Source organism: Micropterus dolomieu, linkage group LG01 (assembly GCF_021292245.1).
Source record: "Micropterus dolomieu isolate WLL.071019.BEF.003 ecotype Adirondacks linkage group LG01, ASM2129224v1, whole genome shotgun sequence".
NCBI classification, from domain to species: Eukaryota; Metazoa; Chordata; class Actinopteri; order Centrarchiformes; family Centrarchidae; genus Micropterus; species Micropterus dolomieu.
The window spans coordinates 10,390,567-10,416,782 of record NC_060150.1 but is presented as its reverse complement, the minus strand read 5'-3'; the positions used below and the strand labels follow the sequence as shown (position 1 = coordinate 10,416,782).

At 42.6% G+C, this 26,216-nt stretch overlaps 1 long non-coding RNA gene across 1 annotated transcript; it reads right to left on the bottom strand.

The window, feature by feature from the left end:
* Positions 1 to 471: 471 nt before the first annotated feature.
* On the bottom strand, positions 472 to 24,385 carry LOC123977292. The gene is made up of 3 exons (XR_006826624.1): positions 24,317 to 24,385; positions 23,459 to 23,649; positions 472 to 977 (listed from the first exon to the last, which is right to left on the bottom strand). It is a non-coding gene; the product is annotated as an uncharacterized LOC123977292 (long non-coding RNA).
* Positions 24,386 to 26,216: the final 1,831 nt, after the last annotated feature.

The window sequence follows — 26,216 nt, the reverse complement described above, 5'->3', positions numbered from 1 at the left end:
TGTGGGAGAGGTTGAGCAAAGGTCAGGATTAGGGTTACGTAAGATGTTGAAAAAGACACATGTGACCCTTTATTGAACTTTCTACATTTTAAGACAGAGGGTAAAAGAATGTACTCAACCAATTGTCCAAAAATGAATTCAGCTTTTAATATATAAACAAATGCAAAAAGAAAAACAATATGATGGTCAATCTGTGCAATGCTCATTGATTTGCTTATTAACTAAAAATGTGTGCCAAATAACCTTTTTTCAGGTCTTCATTTTCTCACTTGATTTTAGCAAACTATTTTGAAACTAATGGTTTTATAGAGGAGAATGAGATCTGATGGAAATCCGTCGCTGACACTAAACTGGTTTCCCTCCTAGCTCGGCTGGAAAGAAACAGATGGGCCCATATGACTCCAGTTACCTCGGATTCTTGGTTCATGAAAGGAGAACTTTTGTTTCTCATTCTTGAACATGACGGGTTTATTTCAACCAACGCTCAAAGAAAATACACATGAGGAAGTGTGTTTAGGACTTTATGCCCTCTGCTCTCTCATGAAGAAAACAGTGGTCAGGTTCTTGGTTTGTGGGCGTCGGTGTATGTACATGTAGCTTGTGCATTAGGTGAACTACTAAATCATATCAACTGAAATAATAGGGACCTTATCATAGACAACACCTGCATTATTATGCATTTTCACCTACTTGTATGTGTATTAGTTGTATGTTTATTTTTACCAATCTTTGTTCAGCTCATTTTTAGTTGAATGTCTATTTCTATCTTCCTGTAAAGACCAAATCTCAAGCAAAACTGTCTACTGGAAAGGTAGGCAATGCACACTACACAAACAAACAAAAAGTGAATGAAGTTGGGGCTGTATAAGTACTGAGGGACTAATGAGGAATGAGATGCAGGTGAGGAGGTGGGCAAACCTGGGGAAAATCGGCTGAGGGGAATGAGATGATTGCAGGGAAGGTGAGAGGTGAAGGATCTGAAATGACAGGAGAGTTAGTGAGTCAGGATTCAGGATCTGTGAGTCTATCTTCTAGATGGGACCCCTTGTGACCCTGCCCACAACACATAATGACCATAACTTATCAAGGGGGGTGTAGTTCATCAATAACAACTGAACCCTGGATTTTAAAACTTGCTATCTGACCTGGGGTCAGGTTTGGAGCTAGAAATTGCAAACAACTATATTTATTCACAGATGGAAGTCAGTGGACCGTTGACCGATCAGGATTTAGACACTAAAACCCTAAACATGAATAATTTTTGGCTGAAAAGTACTTTGCACAGTTGGTGAGCAGGATTTCCTATTTCACATTTCAAATAATCTTGGCAGACTGAGTTGCTCAACTGCACAAAATTTGTATGTGGTAACTAGGAGACTGTGGGTATTTCTCAGCACATCCACCTCCGGGAAGTGTGCAACAATAACTGGAAGAGTCATAGTGCCCTCTGTTCTTGACCAAAGAGTTGAATCACACCATGTGGCTCGGCATTAGTCAGCCCTCATTGCTTTTGTTTCCTGATGAGCCAAGGCATCATTAACAAGCTACATCAAAAAGCCCCTTTCCTGTTCCTCGCTGCAGCCTCCGTCCTCTGACCAGCCTCTCCCATGGAAACGTTAGGGTGGTGTGCAGGTGTGATGAGCTCCAGACTTGCGTCACTGTTGATATCAGATGGGAAGTTGTGGTTGGGAAGTTATGGCACTTCAGGGAGAGGGGGGATTTCTCTCTTGCTCGTGTTCCGAATTCGGTTCAGTTCAGAGATGATTGTGAAAAATGATTATGTCATTGGGGAAGTTGGCAGAGTGGTCATTTTAAGAAGGATTTCCCCTTTTCTCTTTTTTTTCTCAATGAATACCAGCATTGAGAGAAAACAGAGAAAAGAGGAAACTTGTTAGCTGTTCATTGGGCATTTTTCACAAGAATTGAAAGGGGATATTAATCTGGGAGCTACGTCTGTTTGTACGGTCTTCCGGTCTAAGTTTATTTCTGATAAACTCTCTGAGCACGGTCAAATATGGCTTTGATAGTAGCTGCAGCTTGTAATTACTTCAAGAAATCTTGAAGTATCCTCTATAAAACTCTCTCTCTCCTCTTATCTCAAAGTCTCTCGCTCTATTTGTCTCTAAAGGGTAGAGTGGTTAGGTGACTCCATTAGTATTCTGACTTTGCCTGGGAAATGGTCTCATAAACAGCTGGGAGCCACAGCAGGGACCAGGCACACAATGCAGTGTGTGCGTGTGAAACTGACATCATATGCCATGGCAAACTAAAGGCTTACTAGTCTGTTGCACACCGACCACCACAATAGACTAAGTCACCTTTATTAATTCGGGAACAGGTCGCGTGTGAATGCTAATGCTGTTATTATTTTCACTATGAGACACCCAAGGGTGCACAGCAGGGCAGTTAGCATCACTAAGCACAGCTTATGACGTAGTTAGGGCATGATGCATGCAAGGTTGGGCTGGAGTCACAGAAAAAAAACACATCTTAAAAACCAAGTGACATTTCCCAGGCTAAATACCAATGTCATTAAAGTAATGATCTGCTAGAAAAACTGTTGGGTGCCAGGTTAACAGCTTTTACTGTTCCATGCCATGAGGCAGGATTTATGTGGGTTAGTGGAAATAGTGGTGGCCAGTAGAGGAAGTATTCAGATCCTTGACTTAAGTAAAATTAGTAATACCACACAGTAAAAATACTGTTACAAGTAATAGTACTGTATTTAATATGTTACTTGATAATACTTATATACTTTTACTCAAGAAAATGTACTTAAAATATTAAAAACAACTAAAAACATTTAATGCAGAAAAATGGCCCTTGTAACTGTACTATTATATATTATATCATCAGATTATTATTACTCATGCATTAATGTAAAAGCAGGATTTTACTGTTGCAGTTTTTGAGGTGAAGCTCATTTGGAACTACTAACTAATGATTATTTTCATTATGTTTTGCATCCTTCCAGCTCTTTAAGCTTACGCCAAGTAAATGCCAGTCCGACATTTACTCTTGGCCGGTCTTGTTTGGTCACTCTGTCTTTATCTCTTCCTTGCTTCATCCGACAACGTCTTTTTTGGTCTCTTCATCTCTGCCATGGTATCTGTACATTCCTTTCTAAGAATGACCTGTTTGCTTACCATAAAGCATTACACCGTTGTCGCAAAAGGTTTTGTGCACGGGATTCCAATGCTAAATAGAATAGAATACAACTTTATTGTCCAGCCAAGGCCAGAAAATCATGTTTTCCGACTAATCACATAGCCAAATAGCAAGCGCTGAGTAGCAATGACAGCAGTGAAGCCATTCTCCCTGTTACAAGTCAGTGTACCATCAACATTATTTTGAAGCTGTTTAAGATAAAAATACATGTTGCTTTAAACTCAAGCGATGGATTTACTTGGGTGGCGGGTAGATGTGTAGCACGTCCAATTATCCTGTGGGAAACAAGAGTTTGCATCCCTTCGCAGACCTGCAGTTAATGTTCTTTTTACTTGACCCATACCAATGACGATGGTCATCGTGCACAGGGATCTACGTCCAGGTCAACTTGCCAGCCTTTTCTCTCAACTACCATTGTAATGTCGGAATTTATATACCTGAAATTCCTTTAAATTGTCAAATTTAAACTAAGTACATTTACCATAACCATGATCCTTCTCTAAGCTTAACCATACGGCTACTGACATATTGTAAAAAAATTTTAAAAACATGTAAAGACAAACCCTTCGGGGTTTTGTTTTTTGGGGGAATATTATTTTATGGTGAAAGGGTTGTATATCTATACATATGTATGATTTTCAGCTCTTCCACATTGCTCATCCAAATTCAGGGGAGATCAGTAAGTGATAAAGGCTTTGAGCTGGATTCACCTCAGTGTATTTCATAAAATGTGTGTTCAATATTGCATATAGGCACCGTGACCATCATAACTTACAACTTGCAGATGAGAAATAAACGTCTAATACGTTTCTTTGAAAACCAACCACACAGGGGTGACCGGGAGGAACACATATTTAGGGTTAAATGCAAGTTAAAGATTTATGGAGCTTTCTTTCAGAAAGAGTCTAAGTGGCCAGAAGTGGTGACAGCTTGCCCTTTGACTTGGCATACCTATTAATGGACATTATGCCAGGGTCAACAGCAAACACTCTAGTACGCCATTTGAGACGTGGCTGCTTCTTATGTAACGGGCTGCTTTCGAGAAAGTGGCTTCTGTTTGGCCCATGCAGCTTGAGGACAGCAGATCATCCAGCTGATAAAGAATAGTGCTTGCGAAGGCAGCATGCAATATAAAATGCAAATATATAATTTAACAAACGAGGTGATGTGTAGTGTTTGTGTGAAACTTTGGTAAACTCAAAGACCATCAAATATAGACTGTGACAGGTGGCAAGAACTTTAAATCACATCTTAGTATGAAAAGGCTCATCCTCTGACATGTGAAGCTTCAGCATTTTTCCCAAGTGTCTGATGGTCTGGCTGTGAGCTTCACATTCCTCTCCTCTACCAAAGTGCCCCATGCCTCAGGCGTCCGCAACTGTGGTTACATAACCAGCGCTGAAGCTGTACATCTTTGCAACATATTTACCTGAAATGGCTTGGCCCCTAATTGAGCCTGGGCAGCAACAGTGACAACCAGGGTCTGGTTTTCTTGAGAGCATATCAGCAATCAGAGTCCTCTCAAACAAATATGCACTACCTGGGTCTTCCTGATGCAGCTTTGCTCTTAGACACATTTTATTTCATTAATAAAACAAATATGAATGTATCCCTGCACTGCGCAGAGGGATGTTTATTCAGCTTTTCAGCACTCGATGAGGCTCGAGCCTGTTGAGGCCTTAACACAACACTGGTTCAGTGAATCAGGGGCCAGCAGCTCCCACTGACAGTTACACTCAGTTTGGGTTTATTACCTTCACACATACCAGGAGGAGGGAAGTGACCTCTGGTAGTCTGCTAGGTACCATAACACTGAATGCTGTATGAGTTTCTGCCTCATTGTTCCAACACAGTGTCATCTCTTAGTTTGAAAAATGTATCCAGTGGGGTGAGACCGTCCACTTGCTTCAGAAGGTTTAAATGTCATTATCTTTAAAATGTATTTGAAAAAAGGGTAGAACACTTCATTAGTGTAGTGGAAATTATGCTTAATTATATTGTTGTGACTATTATAAGACTCTTATAAGACCAAATTTACTGACTTGTTATGATAGATATGTGTTGCAGTGCAAGATATAGCACCGGGCAGAACTCCCCATTCTTTCTCATGCTTCAAATTATGTGAGGTATTTGGAAAAAGGAACTAAAATGTGTCCCAAGTGGATCCGGAGTGAGCAAGGGTATAAACTCTCACTTAGGAAAAACACTGAGGATAGGTAATTAAAATCAGAGAGCAAGCATAACAGATGGGATAGACAGCCTTACAAGTTATTACCGAGAAAGAGAGTTAAGTGACTCTTTAACTTTCTCTCCTCTCTCCCTTCCCGCACTAGTGATCCTCCTTTGATGACGGCCCACGCAAAATACGGCAAGTCCCACAGAATGTGCGCTTAGATAATTACTGTGCAAATCATGACGATCAATTACACAAGTATGGGAGGTAAGAAAAACAGTCCCTGGCACAAACATGCAAAAACACAAAAATATGGGATTGTCCGTCCAGACACATGCATGGCTTACAGCGAAGCCCACGTGCAGACATGAGACACCATCATTCACTCCTCCGCTCAACGTGCTCATTAAAATGTCTCATTTTAATGGTATTATGAATGGGGGTCAGGCTAGAAGACACATATACAGTGTGCAAGCAGTGTAATTCTTTGTGTTTGTCAGTGTCTTCAAGAGCGTGTTTGATGTTCATGTGTGTATGCGTGCTTTTGGGCATACAGCACATGTGTATTTCAGAGTGGGGTACATACGCAAGCACGATTGCATATTTCAGAATCCTCTGGTTTTCTTCATTTTCGCTACCGTCCCCTGCTGGAAACTAGGCGTCGACATTAGAACGCTCCTCTTCTCCTGCGTGTAAACAGAGTTATGCAATTGTCCCGCTGCAGATGATAAATGGGCAGGGGCAGCGATGAGAATCTCACGGCCTCCTACGTCAGCACAGAGTGAGAAACCCCAGCGCCAGACCTATCCTTGTAAATCATTTTGTGTGTGTGTGTGTGTGTGTGTGTGTGTGTGTGTGTGTGTGTGTGTGTGTGAGTGTGTGAGAGACAGAGAGAGGAGAAATGAAAACAGGAATGAGAGATGGAGCGCCTGTGTGGGCCAAGGAGGACAACAAGGCATGTAAACCGCAGATAGAGAGAGAAGCAGAATATGTGAGACAGAGCCAAGGACTGACGTCTGCTTGACCAAGCCAGTACAAGCACAATCGACATCAGTGACGTAGAGATCGCCTCAGGGGAAGGATTTTCCACCTTTCACTTTTCTAAGATTAATTTCCCTCCTCCGCTCCAGTACTCTTTGTGGTGTACCTTGCTTGTCTGTACATTCTGCAGGCATCACACAATCTCGGAGATGCTCACCGAAGCTAGAAGATAGTTGGCTGGCGATGTTGTTGTATCACACACTGAGCAACTCTTCTCCCGGCCACGTATTTACTCTTGGCAAAGGGAGGTCTTTCCAAGAAGGAGAATGATGACCTGAGTTATTGCTCTCTCCTGGTGCAGAGGATGACCATATCAACGCTGCAACTTTCAACAATCAATAAATTACAGATAAAATCAAAGCAGTGAGGAATTCATGTCGGGCTATGGACATCTGACTCTGCAGAAGAGAGGTGACGTGGGAATCTGCTGCATCTTGATGAGGTTTTACATTCACATGCAATGCAAATGCATGTTAGGCAGGGGTCTGAGAGAACGCATGCAAGTTCAAATAACTCTACAGCTTTTGCAGTTGCTGAAAAAAGCATGACATTCATGGATTTTCAAGATTGTTTAAGCATTCATTTGCACCAAAGCAATTAGTCAATTAATCAATTGTATCAACATGATGAACGGTCAGCAATCCATTAGCTTACTTATCAAGCTAAAATGCCAGTCACAGATTACACCTTCTCAGATGTGAGGATAATCTGCTTTTCTCTGTTTTCTCTCACTGTACAATGAATATCTGTTAGGTCTGGATTGTTGGTCAGACAAAACTAAGTATTTCAAAGACATCAGCTTGGGCTGTAGGCTGCATTTTTCATCTTTTTTTAAAATTTTATAGATGATTGATCAAAAGGATGGTCATAACTTGCAGCCCTACTGCATGTTCTTATACAGATTCTTACAACAATGGATTCTGATTAGTATTTGTCCCCTATATTACATGTTTCCTTAGGCAATGAAAAGGCTAAAGAACTTGTTTAATAACCTGCAGTGATTATAATACCAGCTATCATCCCAGTCCCATGTGTTATTCACATTCCTGGCTTTTGCTTTAATAAAACAGAATGCAATTGTCTGCCTTCAACAGTCAGAGCAGATCTCAACTTTGCACACAAGGTGTCTTTCCTCTCAGAATAACTGTCCAACTGAAATTTCCCCAACACACGCAACCTAGCCGGCAGCGGTCATTGTTGAGCACGAGCTCATGATCCTGGAAGCCGCAGAGAGCTGCCCCGATACACTGAGGCCAAGAATGCAAGGTGCAAGAACAGCAATTTCCCCCTTCCCACAGTTGTCTTAACACGTTACATACGGAGGCCATCATTATGGCTGGAGCACACTCCCACTGAGAGGCGGCGTGGGTCCAGGTAGAGCTACAGGATGTGGAAGGAGAGATGGAATGAAATGAAGAACAAGCCGAATGTGAAAGCTGATTTGGAAATAAACAGAAGCTTCTAGAAGGTATTCTCTGCTAAGAAGGACAGACTGTGCATACTGTGTGGCCTTGGGTATAATGCTCACGAGTTACAAGCAGTACAAGCACACTACAGTATGTATCCAATCGTAATTCATAATTCCGTATTGTTGTGTTTGTCCAGGTGTGTAGCAGCAGTCTATGGGGCATTGAAGGGGTTTATGGGGGGTCTTGTTTCTAAGATAACACCAAAACACAATTAACCCCCCATGACACATGAGAAGCACTTCCTGAGCTTCAGCTATACCAGCAGTTTCCCCTGCCAGCCAGCGCTAGAAAGGGGTTCTATTGTAAAAAGGTGTGTTTACTTTGGCCTGTCCTCACCTTTTTGCCATTACCTAACCCCCGCCACCCACACCCTCTCCACACAGACTGGAGACTTTGCAGTCGAAATCCAAACCTTATTGCAAATTACCTTTGTCACTGGAAAAAAAGCCCCTCTCATCTCCTTTGGTAAAGAAGCCAAATGTTATTTTGCTGAATATCAATGGCAATTTTTGGTGCGTGCCCCCCGCACATTCCTGGCAAAGTGCTGTAAAATAAACGGCCGGCCACTAACTTTCAACGAGCTGAGATGGAGGGGGCAATAGAGAAAACAAGCACACGCCAGCAAAATGGGCAACTGGTAGAACACAGGGCTCTGCTGTTTGTTGTTACAGATGGCCACGCTCTTAGCAGGCCTCCGTCGATTTTCATTGTGGGAGAGCAGAGTGTAAGAAGAATAAAAGAATCAATTGTGAAACTTGAGAGGTAGAGTGAGAAATCTGTGCTGAAGACACTGGAGGATTTATTGTGTTTGCATTAACTGTAGATGCTGTACAGGCAAGATGGTTCGGGCCTGAAAAGGGCTTTGTGTTGACGTCACCGTGAGCACTGTGATTACTAACTTCCAGTTCTGAGATTGTTGAAGATGAAAAGTATCCCATCACTGTGATGCTTTAAAAGCTAGGATGATTGTTGTGACAAACCCACAGAAAATGATCACCTGACTCTGCAGTTCCTCTCAGTGTTTTAGCATTTTTCAGCTTATTGTTTTGGTTCTCCAGCCCACAACTTTTGGTTCAGCCTCACCGCTCGTCTAGTTACACAAGGCGCAAGATTTTTACAGGAACTGCTCTTATGACCTCACGCCAGCTGCTCAGCGCCAAACAGCTGACAGACATCTTCATCAGGAGTTGGTGGAAAGGAGAGTTGGTGGCTGAAAGGAGAGTGAATACTGGTAATTATGATGATGTTTCTCCATATCTGCTAGGTGTGCCATTAAGCAACTGTTGGCTAACAATTTTGACATATCAACTTTATAAGATTTCACTTGTGTTAATAAGTTTGCTAATGTTTAACAGATAGGGAGATCATTTGGAAGATATGATATTAATTGAAATTCGCAACAATGAAAGACGTGAAGCATCAAGCTTCATTAGATGTAGGCCCATGAAGAGGGAACAGGATCTTCTGGAGTCTAAACATTTTCCTGCGATGTGAGGGATTATTACCAAAATTTTTTCCTCCTCATGCCTCTGCACAGGTAGAAATATGGGTCACCACTGCTATAGGTCAAGCAAGTACACACTAACAAACTTACTTGTTCCTCTCTCTGCTGTTTGAACATCAGTGTTGTTTTATGACCGGTACACATCAAGGCATCAGTGTTGAAAGCAGGGCGCTGCAGGTTTGTAGTGAAGAAAGTTATGATCCTCACCATCCTTGGACCATTATTACATGTGGTTGGACCTCATCTTTTACTCAGGACTACAGTTTAAACACTATCTTCTGTAGAACTGCTAACACACAAAACCATCTATTTGCGGTCGGCTCTGCTGCACAATCTGTAATCAAAGATTTGTGCTGCGGAAGTCATAAATACACACAAACACATGCGTGTGTATTAATCTGGTGGGTGTGCACATGTACATGTATGTAAGTAGATGTTAGGGTGCACGTGTGCATTCATGCATCAGTATTTATGCATGTGTTTTGCAAGAGGGCCAGAGAGGCAGGGGAGGTAACAGGCAAACAGCTGGCAACGGCTTTACACCCTACGCTAACTCAAGCACTGTTTATGCTTCACCGCTGCATCCCGGCAGAAACAGTTGGAGTTGTCACCGCTCAGATGCACCACCTTCAGCATACAGCCACCTGGAGGAAAGCAAAAAGTGAGTGGGAGATGAGAGAGAGAGAGCCAAGTTAAAAAAAAAAATTGGTGCTGTGCTTTCCAGAGAAACAAAAGTACGGAAAGCACAGAAATTAAATTACAAACCAGAGGAAAACAAGTGTGATGTCTAAGAAGAGGTGGGGAGTGGAACAAGGGAGAACATTTTAGAAAAGTTAAGCAATGGGCTAAAAAAAAGCTGAAAAACAGAGGAATTGAGGTGAAAAGCTGATAATAAAAAGGTAAGAAACACAGGTAGAGCTAGCCCTAAAATGTGAGAAAAGGCCAAGCAGGGCCTGAGAAAAAGAAGCTAGGGATGATCCTCTATGTAGGTACAAGGAAGAGCAAAGAGCTCTGAGAAATGGAGAGAGGCTTCCAGGCTGAAGTTCAAGCTCCCCTCCTCTTCGCTCTGTGGTTGCAATTTCCCCTTCTTTACTGTAACCCAAACCCAGGCAGCTCGTATAAAAACACTATCTGTGGGCTTGGAACGCACTTTGACGTCAAAAGGCTTTTCCCATGAGGCCACGGGGACCCTTCTCAACAGCGCCTGCCCACGTCAACAGAGGTAAGAGCGCCAAATCTCTCTCGTCCAATTGCCAAATTACTCTAACACTCAGGACGTCCCTCTGTGTGTTCCTTTGGGATGATGATTATATGGCGGAGCATGAGTTCACTAATGTAGGCCTGTGTTACTGCTATTTCCAAATCAAACACTGACCTTGTTGTGGTAGTGATCAGCTGTAAGCTTTGCTTTTTGTTACATGCGACAGATTAGCGATCTTGAATATAGCTACAGCAGTTCTGGCTAAACACAGAAAGGGGTAATTGTTTTTTTTAATTAGGTGATAGGCACATGTAATGCCTTGGGATGTTTTCATAGCACTTCTCAAAAATCATTGTGACGGTAAATGACACTCTTTCGTTTGTACATTATGGTCATAGTAAAAATACCCGGTACCTTTATTATTTGGTTAAGTGTTAAATATACAACACATCGCAAGGGGGTCCTTTTTATTTTATTTCATTCAAACTTTTGCCTAAAAAGTGAGTCTAACAAGATTAATTTGTATTAAAACTATACATTATTTTTAATAGTACAAAAAAAAACAACTTCAAGTTGACCTTAATGTTTTGGCAGCTAGTAACCAAGCGAGGTGCCACCGTACCTATGGAATGATTGTGACATTAAGGTGTGTATATTATTATATGTGTGTATATAATAATATTAAGATACACTGCTCACTTAAATATGCATGCATTTAACGTTGGTTTAACTAACTGACTTGTATTATAGTCTAAAAAATTATAAATATTACTTTTATTAATGTATCAAGTGATTTTAGGACTGCTATTACTAATTAAGCTCCCGCTTAGCTCCTCCAGTCTCAATTTTCTGCTGTTTCTAATGCCTGGACCAGAGGACAGCAAATGCATGAGCAGAATCACAACTGTGTTATATTAATGTAGATGCAGATTTCTGATACGTTCTGAAGTCTTTTCTAAGGTTTTGCATGCACAGTTAAGTGTATTTTCCATTTTTCACAACTAACTATGAAGTTGATGGACTCAGAGGTTAAGTGAACCCAGTGCCTGGCTGCTGGAAATTCATCGCACACCCAGACAAGAAACAGACCGGGACAACATCTGAGGACTAAGATGAAACACTTCAGGTTCAAGTCCAGCGTTGCAGTAACGTAACCTTGTGCTCTGGAAGAGCAAAGCAACAGCAGCCTATAAAGGTCGCACAAGCCCTACGGTTAACACCTGTTGGAATGTGCAAAACCCCTTTACAAAAAGCATCAACATCAGCATAACAACAACAATAACTGTGGCCTGGAAAACCAGTGGAAACTCTGGTTTCTTCGGCCTCCTTGAAAATTGTGTTGGTCCATGCTAGCAAACGTGGGAGGACCAGCTCCACTCTGTAATCATGCCTTCTCCCTCCTAACAGACAGCTGTGTAACCAGGTGAGTCGCAGAGCTTTCATCTTAATGACAACCCCTGGCTGACTGCTGTCAACGGGGCTAAAAGGGCTTAAGGCCAACTGCAGGGAGGATTAGGAACACGACTGGGAACAGCAATAGGTTTTCCATGCAGCTCTTGGCTTTTGTTACGTAACAAAATCTGCTCTTTTGGAAAGCAGGACTGCACTGGCCGCATAATAATTCGCTGCTGCTGCTGGCGGCCAGTTTCGTCAAACGTACAGAGTGAGAGGCGATACGATCAGCGACGCCGAGGTGTTTTTGAGATGACCTGAGCAACAGATGGACATTGAACCAGGTGCACATTATAAAAACAAAACATTGAGGTGACTGACATTGAAAAACATACATACTTGAATGTCAACATACAACTAAATCCAGCCACATGTCCACCTGATCAGTAATGACACGTCCACACCACCTCAATGCACTTTCACATACGGATCTCTTACAGAGAAGAAGTTAATAAACATCTGTGCGTGGGTGCACAAAATGTTCACCTCACACTTACAGGGCTTACAGGTGTAGTGCAACACAGGAAATTTCTTGCAGGCAATAAAGCTATGAATCGCCTCAGGGAGACTAAATGTTCCCCGCTACGATTTGGGCAGCGTACTACACCAGGTACAGACAAACACTATCGTGATTTTCAGTAATCATTTGAAATATGTTCCTTACCGGTGTGATGGAGGCAGAGTGGTGTTTTTTTACTGAGCATCACTGAAATAAAGTCAATTTACTGTAATTTTAATCCAGTCATCGCCTTTTAAGGAATGTGAGAAGCCTCCCAGATGATTAAGTTTAATGTTGACTAATATTGCCTCAGATAAGACCTGAAGCCACACCAAGGATGCATTATCTCGTCATTATCTATTATTACCAAGATTTCATGGGCCTATAGCACCCTATATGGAAGGATTGTATCTTCCGAATGAACATACAAAAGCAGCCACCATAAAGTCAATAAAGTTTCAGCAGGAAACGTTTGTCCAGAGTATTCATTCAGTACAGCAATATACATGCAATAAAAATCTATTTAATGATGGCACCAAGCAGGAGGGGTTCACCACCACATATCTTGAACAGCAGCCCCATAGGCACATCAGCTCCTGTAAACTGATCAACTCTTGCTTAATCAGAACAATACTGACTTTCTCAAAGAAAAACATTTGCTTTGCTTGCTGATTTTTGTCTTGCATTGTCCCCGTGTTGCAGACACTGTTAGGGGGTTACAGCTTGCATATCTTGACATTGACATTGACCGTGTGTCAGCTTAGTCCACCCCATACACACACACACACACACACACACATATCCCTCCCTCTCTCTTCTTCTCTGTCCAATTCTCGAAAGAGGCACTAGGGAGCTGTGGACAGAGCATAGGCCTGTCTCTCCCTGCTACACCACCACAACTCAACCTCTCTGCCTGTTTCTCTCTCCGTGTGTTTCAAGCTATCTCAACTGACTCGCTGATCACCTGAAATAAAACATTTTCACCTAATTCTGATGTAAAACAAAATATTTAAGTCGACTGCACACATGAAGAGTTGGAAACATGTTCAATTCCAGGAGTTGTGTGATTTCATACATTTCCCAGAATACCTTTCACCAACCCAGAGAAAACAAACCTAGAGTTGACCGTAAACTACATAGACGGATAGTTGGTAAACATGTAAATTGACTCCATTATCACTCTCCTTACCCAAAATGCACCAGTCTTATGAAAGCACTGTATTCCGGTCAACTGAGGCTACTGTCAGTACTAGAAATTGCTGTTTATCACAATGCATTCTTCCTTGTGTGATTTTTGAATGTCAAGAAAGTTCTAACATATGTTTTTCCAGATGGTCACATGACAATCTTTGCCAAAACAAATAACTGTTATAATTGCTGAATATTTCTCGTGGTGACGTCTTCTGCAAGTTGTTGACCCCATCTGGACAGGTACTGCAGAGCAACAGCCATGTCCACCTGCAGATGGATCCACTGGAGAAACATCAAAAGACAAAATGGCCCGGCAGGAAAATATGCCATTTTTAAAAAAAAGCTGCTCTGAGTTGCAGAAACAAATATCAAAATTCAATAACAGTATAAGATGGCCAAGTGGTTCAGCATTCCAGGACTAAAAGCATCATATTGATGGTGTCTGCATCAGCCAAATACTCACTCTCTGAAATCTGTCTTTAGTTTAATTGAGGATTTTCAAACTTGGATATTTTTTAAACATGTGCACTGTAATCTAGATGTTAGTTGCTTAACTCTGGCATAAACAGCAGCGTCCTGCTCTCGAAGGAGCCTTCTGCTGCAAAGAGCAAAAGCTTAGTGTCTGTAATGTGAGAGCAGCTACAAGCCCCTGCAGACGCCTCCCTACAGCTCAGGCAGAAGGGATGAAACCACAATGCCCCCTAGAGACAGAGAGGAGAACTTTTGGACAAAAATAAAATGAACAGTAAAGCATTAAGATTTTATTATTCAAAAGTAGGCTTTTGTGCTGATTCATACACTTAATGACACAATATCCTTAGTCCATGCAATCTTATCTCCATCTGAGTAATGTTACTTTTATATTGCCGTGATTCATGTTAAATTAAGGCTGTTACAATTGCTCAAGTAGCACCACTAATTTTTTTTTTACAAACTTTAATTAAGTAAAGACATATGAATTCTGTCAGACCTGCTGACTTACACTTGTGGACATTCACAACATCCTCTGTCAAGCTGAGAAAACCCATCAAAGCATCAAGCAGCACATTTTGATGACTCCTTGCTACTGCAGTCCTGTTTTACAAGGTATGCTGTGTCAGGAGGCTCAGCAGTTTTTCACAGGCTTCATTTTCACTGTGACTTTGAATGTATTTGTCATTGGAGCCCAGTTTTTTTATTAACTTATGTCAAGGTAGCACTGCTGAATGCAATTCAATTCTCTTAAATATTTTGTATTGCCTGACCTCGAGGGATTACTGTAAAACCAGTTTAGATGTTTGGTGCAGCCAGTGTTCGAAGCCATGATTCTGTTCTTGCATAATTACGTCTCTGTGAAGAGCATGGTGGTTTCCATCATGAAGGCCACGTCAAAGCAACCGCCAGACTGGGGTTTATGATGCTTAGACTTGCTAATTAACTGACTTACTGCGCAACATCACATAATTCAGCCACATGTGGATATGAGCGCAGTGGTGAGTTGAGTCCATACAGCCAAGTTGTGCTGAACCAGCTCCTGCTCCTCCGGCACTACATTATGTGTCGAACTAGCTAGTTAACATCGATTCCACCAGACTATAGGTTTTGAACTCAAAAGTTGTGGTCAGACAGTCAATGAGTGCACTGCAGTGAATTTGATTTCTGAATTAAAGGAATAGTTTTGCCAATCAGCCAAATCAGGCTAATGCACTTTTTTTAGATGAGAAGATTGATATCAGTCTCATGTCTGTACAGTAAATATGAACCTACAACCAGCAGAATAGGGGTTACCTTAGCTTAGCATGAAGACTAACCCCCTATAAAACAACAACAACAACAACAAACAAGATTTAATGTGGCAGTAATTGAGCATAAAAGGTGCATGGGCATACAAACAGGCATAGGTACCATTGGACGGAGCCAGGCCAGCTGTTTTCCCTTGTTTCCAGTCTTTATGCTAAACTAAGCCAACCTGCTGTTAGCTGTAGCTTCATGTTTACCATACAGACATGCACTTGGTGGTATGGGTGGTAAGCGTGTTTCCAAAAATGTTTAACTCTTCTGCAGAAAGAGGTTGACTGAATCAATTAGCCATCATAACCTTTTTGATTTCCGTAAAAAAATACAAAGTTTCAGCAACTGCCTCCATAAATAATGAAATAGCTATAGCATTTGACTAACAGTGAGAGACTGTTTACCAAGTAGCAATACCGCAATAACCACTATTGACCAACCATGAGAGCTCAAAACATGTTTTATACCCCTAATTAACGGTTATACATGGCTGCCGCACCACACTTGGTTCCGTGCAAAAGTCTCAGTTGTTTCATTGAATACTTGACGGCGACAGGCAACATAAAATATAAAACATAGATGCATAAAATCTTTTATAGCTGGCCATTAGCTGGAAACGTGTTGGCTGTTACAATGCCGCAATAAAGGGTGTTTCATTTTGTTGCAAATTGATGGAGTGCTCCATTGTTCAAGTAGCTTGTTGCTGCTTTAGGCCCCTTTGATTTAGCACCGAAATGAACTACAAACATTTGTTTAAAGGCTGTTACTGATGGGAGGACTTGAACTGAGCGCTGGCATTAGTTAACTCAGGATAAGAGGAAAACCACAGCGGCTCTCACTGCTGAAAGGTGCAAATGAGCAAGGCAGTGACCTCTCTTATAGACCTGTGCATGTACCGGCAAATCTGGCTTTGTGATAATTTTCCTGGAGAGTCAGAAATCTAAATGACATGGATACATTTTTCTAAAGGTCAGGAGATCATCCAAAACTGGAGATAAAATGGACCATTGAAGCCCAAAATTTTTATTTGAAGATGGAGCTCCAGTGATCAAAGCACTTTCTGTTTCTGATTTGTCACTTTCATCTAACATTGGAGGGTAAGACTTCCATCCTTCTGCTTCAAATGCACGGCAGATCTGTTTTTATCATCACCTCGCATTTATGTTTGTTACCCTTTCTCAGTAGTTCATCTATCCCTCTACATCTCTCATTCCATTTTGTTCCTCCCTGTCTGCTTTTCTACACCTCTTCCCGTGGGGTGAGTGGGTAGGATGTGACTGTTAGAGTCATAACAAGCCGGTGGAAACGAGTCAGACATGGGAGCCAGCAGAGGAGCCCTGCTGCTTCGCCCACCTCCTGATGACTTTACAATGTGACAAAACCACTCGTCCTTGTATTACTGAAGGGGACATGTGTGCCAACCTGCTGAGGAGCATACAACAAGAAAAGATGACAATAACAAGAATTTGGCTGGAGGTCGGAAAAGAGAGTTGAGTCGTGGTGAATCTGTGTGTGCATCTCAATTTCTGCGTGTGTGTGTGTATGTGTGTGTATAGATATGTGGCTCCCACACACAGTGAGGAGCACCAGAAGGTCCAGGAAGCCTAATAGCACTTCAAGCTTCCTTCCTCTGGGAAAACCCATCGGCCCACTGACGAGCTCAGCAGGCAGCTCAAGCTTCCAGATCCACCATCTATCTATCGTTCTTTATTTATGTAGCTATTGGTTAGCTTGCTAGAGCTAGCTGGCCATCTGTCCTTTAAACTTTAAAAACTATTTAATATTAACGTTAAGAGTCTACGGCGAGCAGCTCAAGTGGCTCTCTGTGGCTGTACTTAAGCATGGGGGTGCTTTGAGCAAAATGCTAACAGGGCATGCCAAACACAGTATGCACTAACATTGCTCACTATTTTATATTTAGCCAATCACTTGCTAATTAATACGAAACTCAAAGTACAGACGAGGCTCATGGGATGTCATGACTTTGCAGGTATTTGGTCATGAACCAAAGTATTGGACACATTAAAAGTTTGATCTGATGGTGGCGCTAGATTAGAAGTTTGCCAAATGATTACAATTCATCACGTTGGGAACATGAACTGCTGTACAGAATGTCAAGACAATCAATCCAATAGTTGTCTCGGAACCACAAATGGCATTTGACCTACTGGTGGTCTTGAATGTCTGTAACAAATGTCACAGCAATCCATCCAATATACGAGATAGTTCACCCTGGATCGAAGTTGAGTTTGAGGGCACAGTAAAACATTAAAGTGAGGCTTTTGTAGAGGACGTAAGATATATTTTCTTCCATCCATCCATCGTCAACCGCTTATCCTGTGTACAGGGTCGCGGGGGGCTGGAGCCTATCCCAGCTGACATTGGGCAAAAGGCAGGGTACACCCTGGACAGGTCGCCAGTCCATCACAGGGCCGCACATAGACGAACAACCACTCACACCCACATTCACACCTAAGGACAATTTAGAGACACCAATTCACCTAGCCTGCATGTCTTTGGATGGTGGGAGGAAGCCAGAGCACCCAGAGAGAACATGCAAACTCCACACAGAAAGGCCGGGGCAACCAGGGTTTGAACCCACGACCTTCTTGCTGTTTTTTGTTTGCCCACTTAAACCATGTGTGTGTGGGCAGACTAACCACCACTTTAATTCTTTATTTGTAGAGCTTTCTGATAGCATGTAGGTATGTAGCAGTGTGTGGCAACAAAATGCAGATGCTGCGTCTACACTGCCGGAAATTAAATGAGAAGAAACAGGTCCTACAGCAACCTTTCCACCACAGCCAAACATAATAATAAAATACTTTGTGATACTGCTTTACATTTTCTGGCATTTCAACTTTTTATGCAGATATTACAAATCGGCACAAGCACAGTTGGGTGGAAATATACTTTGACTACTTTTAATGCTATTATACTCTTAAATAAATACAGTGAAATTCATTTACTGTGCAACAGGAGCCTCTCCAATGAGAGTCTACACACTCACCCACTGCAGGGGTCCTGCTGTGGCCAAGCCAAGAGCAGGAATGCAGACTGGTATCCCAAGGGCAGTGGGTTAAGAATCTCTCTGTCTGCTTCTCTTTTTTTTCTCCTCCACCCAAAACAGTCCAGGGCCTTGGAATGGTGTTAAAACAACAGGGCTCTCTTAAATTAGCCCAGTACAAAAGTCCAATTCAGCATTTCCTTCACGGTTCAACAAAAGCTCTCCCTCGCTCTCGCCAGACCTGTGAGGGGGTCTTCTGCAGGCCACGGCTATGTAAAACCCAGTCCAAATAACCAGGTGATGGAGATGAAGGCCTGGTTCAGCTTGACTTGGATGGCAGTTGGCCAGCTAACCCACTTTCCATCTGACCAATTGTTTACGTCTTGTGCAACTTAACAAACAATGCGGCGAGCATGATGCAACAATGCAACTGCTAATGAATAACTTCTCGGTGGGTGTGTAATTGTCTGTCACAAATTTAGATTTAGTGTTATATTTAATAATACTTTCGAGCTGTAGCAAGTTTAGTGGCTTTTCCTTCGCCATCAAACTTACCAGATGTTAGGATGTCTGTTGTTATGGTTGTATTTATCCAGACTTTATGAACTCAATGCCCGATCCTTGGAACTACACTAAGCATATTGTCAACTCATCAAAGACAGAGCAAACCGCTGGAGCAGGCGATCATCTCCAGATCTGCGATTCTCTGCTCTAGCGAGTCTACTGCCGTCTGTGCCATACTGATGAAGATTGATTTATCTGCTCACCGTGACTGGGCTAAAACAGGACACTGAGCTGGCTGATTTGCTTTACATCAAGGCTCGGCCCAAAAGTGTGTGTCTGTGCATGCTTTCCTGCTGTGTCTGTCTTTCTCTCTGTCACACACAGTTGGATACAAACTTGGACTGCTCTAACTTTTTCCCCCAGCCAAAAATGCCTTTGTGGCTTCTGCATTATGATTATACTCACCCACAGGTTTCTGACCTACTGACCACGAGCCTCGTCAGGCTATCTGTCATCTGCACTAAGGACAGAATGGGGTTGTAACATTGACATCCAGAGCCAAAGAGGGCAAATGTAGGGATCCACTTCCCATCAAACAGACACCCAGACCTTTCCCAGAGTTCCTCTGAGATTCTTGATTTCTCTCCCTGTCTCGCCATCTGCAGTTCGGATACTTCACTCCAGAGTCCATATGTTAACAGATACCTCGAAATACATGGAGTGGTGTCATTTTTAAAGTTCAGCTTGCATGGGATGTTGCAAGTGGGATGGTGAATGAATCTACGCAACCTGACCTTGTTTCCCGCTCTGACACAGAACTCTCATATTGCCACGGCTCATTACAGGCTAAAGTAGAAGCAGCAGATCAAGGGATCTCCCCAGCAGGTTAATTTCCTCAACTAACCAAACCTCCTACATCAAATGGATCATCTTTCACTGCACCTAAGCTCTGGAGCTCTGAAGTCTGTGACTGAAACTCGGAGGACCTCCAACTTTTACTTTGAAGTCATAGAAATCAAAGTAAATGTCATTTGAGCAACAATACCTTAAAAAGGCATTTATAAGGAAGATAAGCTTATCAAATGGACTGCAATTTCCCTATGAAAGATAGACTCCACTATTATCTTGAAAGGGCTAGAATGCTGAATAACCCCCCCCGTCCCATTTCAAATGGCAGCATTTCTCAATCACCGTAGCAGATTTTGCTGAGTCACAGTACAGTGCCCATATTTCCTGCAAGCAGTTTCAGCTATTGTAATGGACTTCCTGACCTCCTTTCCATAGGTTTTATGTCCAGGCCGTAAAGTTTCACTTCCCGGTTGCTGACACACAACCATGCCCTTCCAAAACTGGTCACGTTAATGCTGGGAATAATCAAGGTCATCTCAGCCGCCACCTGACGCCACGCATCTGAAAAGCTTTTCACGGCCCTCACCCATCCCCGCCTGGGTGTCCCAGAACAACAACCTTCCTGCATCACAAGCAGAAGCACTTAGTCATTCACATGTGAGATATGGGGGGGAAGTTTGGGTGTGTTTAAGGGCAGCATAATGAACAACTTCCTCGGACGCTGAATCAAGGTAACGTGTTGTTCTCACATATCACATTCAGGGTATGACATACTCAAGTTTTCCTTCCTGATTGTCCGGAACTGAGCAATGATAAGAATGATTCATTAATACAATAAGGCAAAAATAGAAAAGAATAGAATAAAAATAGAACTGTAATGAACAGAGTTGAAGAAGTCAGGACAGAAGAGTTAAAGTGAGCCAAACTGAACCGAACAGAACATTTAGAAATTCCCACTGTGGGGCTCTCTGATCTGCATTTTAGCTCTCAGTCCACAGAAGAAGCAGCAGCAGCAGCAGCAGCAGCAGGCAGAAACCTGGAGTCTCCAAAAAGAGGTCAACCTTCTGTTTGGATAAAAGCTCGCTCCAGCTGATCAATGCTCTTGGAGTAGATGGCAGAAGTCTGGAGATCAAAAGGCTTCCGCTCCAAAAAGTCTGAAATGTGTAACATCTGAGATGTTCCCCCTTCTTTTGAAACCGTAAAACTTTATCAGTGAAAAGGTTTGGCTGGTCTTTTTAGGAGCTTGGAAACGGCCAGAAAACTTTTTCAAAGGCATGTTAAGTAGTGTTTTTAAGAAATTCCACATTTTTAATTAAAGCCATAGAATCCCCCAACTTTAAAAGCATATTTGTATGGGTTATGTATAGTATAGATGTGGTCCTGAGGTGCATTTTTATTCAGTAAGTGGATAAGAATTTCAGTTTGCAGCCTTCAAAGTTGAACAAAATAATCAGTGTGCTGTGTTAGTCCAAATCACAGACAAGCTTAGAGAACCTCAACTAGTGCCATTTTCTATTTAGCAATTGAGACATATTGTAAGTTCCTTGAACCGCGACTTTTCTAACACCTGTCCTTCTTGTGTGCATGCAGAATTGATAATAAAAGACAGCCAAAGTGGTGGGAAATTCTCACATCTTCCAAGAGCAACTGATGACCCGCAGCTATTTTTCCTCATTTATTTCATAAAGTAGTGGGTTTCTGCATGGGTTAAACAAGAGGAGGATTTGGTGGTTTTCTTTTCTGCCAATTAATCAGAAAAAGAAATAAATGTTGCTGGCATGGAGGCAGAAACGCAGGAAGAAATGTTGTAATAATCCATAATCTTTCCACAAGACACCAACGTGATGATAGCTTATTAGGTTGTTTATATCCACAGGCTATGTGCTTAACTGCAGTTGCTTCACTGGACATGTGGTTCTCCCCCCATGAAAATGAACAACACCCTGCTACACAATCTAGATACAGGAACCAGGCTTATACAGGGAGATAGGCAGAAATGGCTTCCATGTGTGGCTTATCTGTGCTACAACCCAACAACGGAGCCATGAAAATCTCCTAGATTGAGATCTTTGTTGAAAATAACAACAACAACGTAGTAGGTAACTGGGCTAATGACACTGGCCTAAGTTTCAACCCCGGTGATCTGGCACATAACCGATGACTTGATGCTTCAAGGGGTTAGTCAACAATCACTTAATCACTCCGAGCAGCACCTAAATATAACCTCGCCAGTAAACATTTGGTTTCCCTAACTGCGCCTCTGCTGTGCCACAGGCTCCTGAGCGAGCTCAAAACAGCCAAGGTGTTGACAGTCCTCTACCTCACTGGCGTGTACTTCTTGGCAGAGGCTGCTAAGCAGCCCCTATGCCCACCCCAGCTCTTAACATCGGACTACTGGAACTGTGCGCCCATTCCGGTAAATGTCGTCAGAGAAAGTGGCACCACCGGAAAACATCAGCTCTGTAACAACCGAGAACTGACGAAGACTCACCTGTTACTCAACGTCACTCAACTGGCTAATGCATTAATTGCCTGTCACTGTACCAAGTGTCCAATCATATTAAGGGCTGAGATAAAGAGTGACGGTATTGTAGAGCTTAGTCTGCAGCCTCAGCATTTTACTTGGCATAACTCACATCCCACAGAGATTTTCTGTTCTGGCAGGGCTCTTTATATTCTGCAAATTCATAATCGGCTGCCAGGGAGTGAAGGGAAAGTGTGTCCACGCACAGATCGAGTTTAGATTCACTCAAGGAGTCAAGTGTCGCAAAATGCAAAACAGGGGAATCACTACACTTTATGTAGGGGTTGAGTTCAAGGGGTCTCTTGTGTGGTGTAACTCAAAACCTAAAAGTGTGACAGGAAATACAGTTATAGCTCCACCATGACAATCAATGGTGCTGTAATTATCCCTGATGCAGCCCAGGAGTCTAGTAGGAAATGATGATGATATACAGACGACACACATGCACCAGCGCGCGCACACACACACACACACACACACCGGAAACGCGCCCCCATCCTTCATCAGGAACATCCTTTTTCAGCTTGACTGGATAACAGGTCAAGGATCTTGATCCACTATGATGACATGGGGAGGAAGATGGGGGAAGAAAGTAGAAGAGAGAGATGGAGACAGAAACTGAGAGAATTAAGAGAGGGAGATTGCTTCCCCTCGTCAGATAAAGGCGATGAGAGGAACAGCTGTTGGGAGCTTCCTTCTTGGCTCTGTGAATCCACACGCCCCACACGTGCACATCTTTATTCAATTGCTCAGTCAAAAGGTCTGAGTTCTCCTGGGTGGGGTGATGATTGAGGGAAATTTTGATGACACCTTGCCGAGACCCCGCAGCTCACATAACAATATGGATCTGATCTTGTCTTTCTGCTTTGTCGTGTGTCTACCTATAACCATCCTGCATTCCAGCATGGTCACCACAGGGGTGCCCTGACGTCAAATGGCTTCCTGACCAAATTGTCTGTAGGGTGGAGGCACTGCACGGGGAGGACTGCATGGGGATGCACTGGGTGTGTGCACAGTGAAGGCATGGTGAGAGGAAGGAGGGGAGGATGGTTATATTTTGGTATCGGATACCGAGCCCCCCCCCTGTGGTTTTATGGCCTACTTACCGGTAGCAGACTTTCATCTGTCTATGAGAGGGGATCTCGGGCTGATCTGTTGCAGAGATTTTGACAGGGGCTCCAGGAGGAAAGGCGTCTCCAGCAGGGCTCCTGTGCTGGACCGGATAGCGCAGAGAGGCTTGCAAGTTCTGGGGCGATTTAACACCCCTGGGTGGCCCATTAAAGTCTGTTAGGTGGGCCTGGTTGTGCACAAAATACTCAAATCAGCAGATCGTTCAAGGGCAACAATGGTTTCAGAATATTTCAAAACTGGCTGCAAACAAGATGCTAATTTTGTATAATTTCAATGTCTGAGAAATCTGATACCCACCTCATGCGCTAAATATGAAGCTGAAGCTCAGGCATGATTAGCTTAGAGCCCTAAAGCAGGGGGAAACAGCTAGGCTGGCTCTGTCCAATGATGGTCAAAAACCTCCTACCAGAACCTCTAAAGTTTACAAATTAACACATATCTTGTTTCCTCATACTTCTAAACAGAGCCAGGTTAGCTATTTCCCCCTGCTTTCAGTCTTTAAGCTAAGCTAACTGATCTCTCAGCAAGAAATCAAACAGTGTGTTTTAGCATCTTCGAGCTTATTGTGAAGGTTTTTACAACCCGGAGCTTTACTGTTTTTGTTTACTCAGTGTGTCCGGCTGTTTTCAGTGAAAAGGCTGGGATAAAACTACTGTATGCTACCTGCCCACCACCAAATGTCAGAGAGAAAAATCTAGCTAGAGAGACCGATATTTCCCTCTGGATTTTGTGGAGACACAGCAAAAAGGAAAGTGAATATAAATTCATGGTGGCTAGCCATGTCAACTTTATACGGTGATCGGATAAACGGATGTGTTTAAAGCTGGCTTTACCTGCGATTTTTCTCATGCATTATATTGGACAGTCAGCAGAATCAACATCCAACCTTCTGTACACTGTTGTCTGTGAGCTTATAAAGTGCAAGGAAGTTACAGGCTACAGCACACCTGAAACTAATTAAGCAATTAGCTGAGCAGGTAGGAGACAATTTTAACAAGTTACTGTACAAACTGATAGCATGCACAAGGTAAGGGCACCACACAAGTAGAGCAGCAGCACAGACTTTTTTGCTAGTTTGCTTCATTAGATAGATTAAATTAAAATCATCATTATGAAACAAACTTGACCCATTCTGTAAAGATATACAGACTCCAATGCACGAGTTACAACAACTGGGAAAGACCTGGACTCTACAAGCGAGACCTGTGTTGGACAGATGGAACATGTTAGAACCATGTTGAATTAGATGTGACGTGGAAAATTCAAACACGTTTCAGCGCTCTGCAAATTAAATTTTCAATAATGGCGCCTATTATGAAGCTGTTCATATAAAAAAGCCATAAAAGGGCTTGTACTGTAGACAGCATGACTCTCAGTCATCATTGGAGGATGGGTTTCATTACTGAACAGGGCCACCCAGGCTCCGCACTGCTAGCTTATGGTGTTTTGGATAAAATCACATATAAGATCTATACTACATTGTACTATAATGCACTATATGTTAACTCATTTCCAAGGCCTTTCATTAGGCCTATAGATTATGGCGGAAGCTCTGTCATCACCTGCTTTGTGTTCTTCATTTACTAATCATGCACTAGTTAATGAATAACAAGGGTTGAGAGAAAGGGGGAAACAACATTTTTTGGGAGAACGTTCATTGTTTTGCATGGTGAGTTCCTATTAATTTTTTTAATGGCTTGACAACAATTTAAAAGAAAGCAAGAAAGAAATATGAGCGGGATGACAGATTTTTTTTTTGTTTTTTAATTTTGTAGAGTGAATGTAAAAGTTTGAACCTGGGAAAACCTCTGGCCTCTCTCTGTAGTCCCAGAGCCTGATGCGAAAGTCAAGCGTGACACAGTAAGCACTGGGATCTGGATCACCTGAGAGAAACTATGTGTGTGACAGCGAGAGCGAGACATGAACGGACACAGAGAGTGGGAAAGAAATACTCTGATCCATGCTCTGTAAATCACGCTGGGATTGTTGTCAAAACATCACTGGGTCTCCATGAGTCTCATGGCCTTTATGTGTGGGAGAGTGTGAGTACTGTTGGTGGCTGTGCTCCTGGGTCAGTGTGTGGGTGGGCAAAACTCTCCCAAGCCACCCTGTTTTTTTGTTTTTTTTCCTTTGTCGTCTTTGTGTCAGTAAAGTGTGCCATTCTGCAGATGCTCAGCTACTTCAGGAACAGTTCTGCTTTTTGACTTTGATTAGCTGCAGCGTCTTGACTGAATAAGGCCACAGCTCTGTGTTGCTAGCAAAAGTCCTACACAAGTGGTCTTGAGCAAGTATATCTACTAGTGTGTGACCTCTGACCTCCACCTAGGGAAGAGTTACCCTGTAAGGATTGGGATGGAAGTGGCATGTACCGGCACTCTAAGGAGCAGGCATGTCAACAAAAAAAGGGGCACTGCTTCTGCATGCCTATTTAGCGTTAATGTTTACCACAAGGTCACACCAGGTGATTTACGGGAGCACAAACAGGACATTTTGCAGCATCTGGGCTTCTCAGTTGCCCCCTTTTAACACAATAGACAAGATTTGACAGAAATATTAAAGGGGTGTTGCAGTGATTTAGTATTGCCTTTGAAGTTGGGGGTCTTAAAAATCAAAGCGGATCAACAATGAAGCTGCCTCAATGTCTCATTATTGGAGACTTGTGCTGATTAAACAAATGATTCAAGAAAAGACAACCCACAAGTGACCTGCGCTGTGTAATTCATCATTGAAAAA